A 5,000-nucleotide genomic window follows, 5' to 3' on the forward strand; every position below is an offset into this window, starting at 1 on the left:
TGATGACTTTAAAAGTGATAGAAAAGTTATTCACAAGGAACAACAAAGATGAAAGGTCTCCACCCTACCAAAGGCAATACTATCCTGTCTCCAGATCCTCCAAGGATACATGGATGGAAGTAGGTGGGTGGGTTCTTAAGAATGAAGGGCAAGATGGACTACAAACATGGAACATTATGGTGAGTACTTAACTTCTTTATGTTCTGTAGTCCTATCTTGCCTTCATTCTTTTATCAATGGGACAGCGTCCCTAGCACCATTTTATTGGGTGTCTCACGGGAATATACTCCTAAGAACCGTGGAACCAAAGGAGGCTCTACCCTTGAGGTCAAATCCAATTTGTAATGAGTAATAAAGGTATGAGGGGTAGCCCAAGTTGCTTCTGCACAAATACTGTCAATTGGGACTCTGGCTTGAAAGGCAGCAGATGTGAATAGGGGTCTGGTAGAATGAGCCTTAATTTTAAATGGAGGTTCTTTTCCACTGGAAGAGTAGATAAAAGAAATACAGTTGGAAATCCAATTAGACAGAGTTACTTTGGAGACTGGCAGACCTATCCTAGTTTCAGAAAAGGATATGAACAATTCATCTGATTTTCTAAGTTCCTTGATTCTATGTAGGTAGAACCGTAACTGTCTGTGAACATCAAGATGATGAAATTTCTATTCTGCACTGTTTGAATGATTAGGAAAAAATACAGGCAGTTCGATAGTTTGATTCAAATTAGACTGAGAGCAAACTTTGGGGATGAAGGAAGGGTTTGTACGAAGGGAAACTCTGTCTCTATGAAAAATCAAGTAAGGTAGTTTGACTGACAGTGCTTGCAACTCTGACACCCTTCTAGCGGATGTAATAGCTACTAGAAAAATGGTCTTCCAAGACAGAAACTTCAGTTCACAAGAATGCGTGGGTTTAAAAGGCGGGGAAGTAAGTTTGGACAGAACAAAATTTAGATCCCAAGGAGATACATGTTCCTGAAAGGGAGGTCTTAGCAAGGTAGTGCCTCTAAGAAAAGTTTTGCACAATCTGTGAGCCATCAGAGTAGGCTCATGTTGTCCCAAATGAAAATTCGATATCGCTGCCAGTTGAACTTTAATTGTAGCAGCAGCTGATCCCTGATGGAAAAGTTTGGTTAAGAATTCTAGCACAAAGGGGATGGGTGCTGTGTAAGGATTTACATTTTTCTCTTTTGCCCAGATAGAAAATCTTCTCCATTTGCTAGCGTATAATTTCCCCGTGGAAGGTTTGTGGGAAGACATGAGGATATGGGACACTGCAGGTGAAAAATCATGAAGCCTGACTAGGGATGGAAGTGGAGCAGCCAAGCTGTCAAGTTGAGGGTGTGGAGCCAGGGGTGAAGGGAACCTGACATGTGTTCCAAGAGGTCTGGAACTGGGTCCAGAGTCCACGGATCATCTAGGAGATGAGGCCCGAGAAAGGGGAACCAAATCTGATGAGGTCAGTAAGGAGTGATCAGAATAATTTTGCTTCCCAAGGACTTTGCTTTCTGGATCACTTTTGATATGAGTGGAAAGGGGGGAAATGCATAAAGAAGTCCAGGAGGCCAATTGTGAACAAGTGCGTCTCTCGGTGACTCTCCTGGAGGGGGGATAAGGGAGAAGTAGCTACTGCATTTGGAGTTGATTGGACTGACAAACAGATTGCAGCAAGGCTGTCCCCATTTGTGGAAAATCTGTTCCGCGACTTTTTGATTTAGAGATCACTCATGCGGCATCAAGATTGCCCTACTGAGCTTGTTGGCTATCACATTGGTTGTCCCAAGGATATGCATTACTACTAGAAAGCACTGGGAAGATATCGCCCACTGCCAAACACGAAGACCCTCTCAACATAGGGGGTAAGATCTGGTTCCTCCTTGCTTGTTTAGATACCATACCACTGACATATTGTCCTATTAGATTGCTATAATCCCTAGAGGAAGAAAGTCGTGAAGTACTTGCAATGCTAGTAGCACTGCTCTCATCTCTAGGACATTGATATGCAAGTGAGCCTCATGACCTTGCCATGTGCTTTGGACAGTCCTGCTTAGATAATGCCCCCCCATCTGGGAGGCATCCGTGGTCACAGTAGCAATGGGTTGGCGAGGAAGGAAGGGTGTTCCTGTCATCAGTTGATTGGGCTGAATCCACCAATGAAGGCCCTTTTTGCAAGATTCCATTATGAAAATATGATGAGACAGAAGTAGATGCTGAAGAGACCACTGGAAAAAGGTAGCCGTTGAAGAATTTACAAATGCAATCTGGCTAGTAGAACTAGAGTTATGGTAGAAGCCATGGTCTCTAAAAGTTTCAGCACTGTCTTGGCATTGACTTTTTATTGAGGAAGTAAGCTGTATATCTGTTGTCTGAGATTTTGAATTCTGTCTGCAGGAAGACAAACCATCATGGTGACTGTGTCTAATTCTGCACCTATAAAAGTCACAAATTGAGAGGGTGACAAGGCAGACCTTTTGCAATTTATTGTAATTCCTAGCTGGGTGCAGAGCTGGATGGTTGAATCCCTGGCTTGTAGGAGTAGGTGCCTGGTGGTGGCAGTCAGGAGCCAGTCATCCAGGTACGGAAGCACTTGAAATCCATGACATCTCAAGTGAGCTGTCACTACTGCCATGCATTTGGTGAACACCCTGGGGGCTGTGGTGAGACTAAAGGGCAGAGCATGAAATTGGTAATGACTGGCACCCATCCAGAATCGTAGATGACTCCTGGATGCTCTATCCATTTTGATGTGGTAGTATGCATCCTGGAGATCTATGGAGCACATCCAATTGTCTTTCACTAGCAGAGGGAGTATAGACTGCAGGGTTACCATTCGGAACTTGGACTTTCTTACTGATTCATTTCATTTGCTAAGGTCCAAAATGGGCCTCCAGTCCCCTGTTCATTTTGGCACTAAAAAGAATCTGGAGTAAGTTCTAAACCCTATCTGGTCTGCGGGGATGGTTTGGATGACTCTCTTTGAAAGCAACTTGTGAACTTCTATGGTTGCTTGATCCCTGTGATTGGGTGGAACATCTGGGATCTTCTTGGGGGTGTGGGGTGGAAGAAAGAAGGTTATGGAGTATCCTCTGGTGATTATTTTTTGTACCCACTTGTCTTGGGTGATGTTGAGCCAGGCTTCTGGATACAAAGATAAGTGACCCCCGACTGGCTCCAGAGAAGCGCAGCTGGGCCCCACATCAGGAGTGCTGATAGGGACGGCCGCAAAATGAATCGTGGCCACCCTGGTTTTGCGGACCCCCCCTGCCTCTAGGGCGATGTCTACCATTAACTACTCCTCCCCTGCTTCGGATGGAGGAATCACCCTATGCATCCGGGAAAAGTCTCTGGGATTTCTTGAACCACATTTTCCCACCTCTCTGACCCTTATGGTCTAGAAGGGATGGTAAAACGTACTCCCATGGCAGAGAGAGTTTTTACTTCCTGTTCGCACCTGGTGAATGTATCTTTTATCTTACGTCCAAACAAAGAGGAACTGTCGAAGGGGGCATTGGTAAAAGTAGATTTGAAGGGCTCCACAAAATTACATAAGTGCATCCAGGAGTGTCTCCTAAGGGAATCCCCTGAACCCACTGCCCTATTCGCTCCATCTGCTGCATAGGAAATCAGCCTCGTGACGGAGTTAACAATGGAGTTTAAGGTGGATAACTGAGCAGTAACTTTCTCAGGGACTCCTTCAGTTGATGTACCTTGGAGAGTATCTCCTAGCTCCTTTAGCAGATCTGTTTGAAGCCTAGTAAAATGTGTGAGGTAATTCATCGATCTGAGAGTAAAAGCCGCTGAAGAGAAGATACGCTTCCCATATCTATCAATCATTCAAGACTCCTTGTTCAGTGGATGGACAGATGTAGAAGTCTCTGCTAGTTCCTTCTTTATGGCTGCTGCCACCACCATGGCATCTACAGGCACACCTTTGGTCAAGAACTCTTCCTCTTTGGGGGCTGAGAGAAATCTGTTGGGTCTTCTGGGGATTGGTTCCACAACATCAGGAGTTTCACACACCTTCCAACTAACTAGGTCTAAGAGCTCATCAAAAGATGGAGACACCCAAGAGGCTGAAGGTTGAGACCCGAAAGCCTTCAGGTGCACTGACTCCTCATCAGAAAGGGGTGACAGTGGGCCAGCCACCTCTCTGCTTCAGGATCTCTAAGAGATCTACAAAGAAGATATCAGAGGATGACCTAGAAGACCCTTCTGACTCCTCAAGGTCAGTGTCCGAGGTGATGGACTCATCCGGGTAGTCTACGTGCTTCCTTTTGCATGTCCTTTTCCAAGGTTGCTCCTCAGAAGGGTATTCTGGGGAGGTCTCAGAAGACTGGGGGCCACCCAACAGGGTCTCCTGAGGCTGCAGGTCTCTGCTGCCAAGAGAGAGAGATGGTGCTGAGGGGGAAGAGTATCGGTACCCTTGTGTGGAGATGACGACTGAGACAGCACACTCCTCATCATCTCGAATGTAGATCTCTCTGGCTCCAAGGATAGCCCCGGTTCCGAGGAAATGGAGGTAGCCCTTGGCTCCAAAGTGATTGTCTCCAAGATGGATGAAGGTGTCCAAGCTCAGCCTAGACGATGCACCAAGAGGTAAGCTCAGCACCAAGGAAGTTCGGGTCCAAGCGTACCTGTTGTGGCCAACTGGTGAGCTTCAGCTCCTAGACACCAAGGACAGCACTAAAGGTGTTTGGGGGCAGAACTTGGCTCCAAGACAGACACAAGGGGTGCTGGAACCGAGGGTTCCACAACAAGTGGCACCGAAATCTCCAGCTCCGAAGGACCAACGTGGCTTGGAGGAGGAACAGCAACAGGGAGAATGGTCTTAGATGGCTCCAGAACTGACTGGGTCGGAGCCAGCAACAATTTTGGTAAAACAGATGACTTCAAAAGTCTAAGCACTACTCTCTCTACATCCTCTTCTGAAAGGATCTTGGAGGATCTGGATGACAGGGTAGGCAACCTAGATCTCTGTATTATGGGAGATCGTAAAGTTGG

The sequence above is a fragment of the Protopterus annectens genome, chromosome 1.part0, assembly GCF_019279795.1.
Source record: "Protopterus annectens isolate FY-2018-M chromosome 1.part0, PAN1.0, whole genome shotgun sequence".
NCBI lineage: Eukaryota > Metazoa > Chordata > Ceratodontiformes > Protopteridae > Protopterus > Protopterus annectens.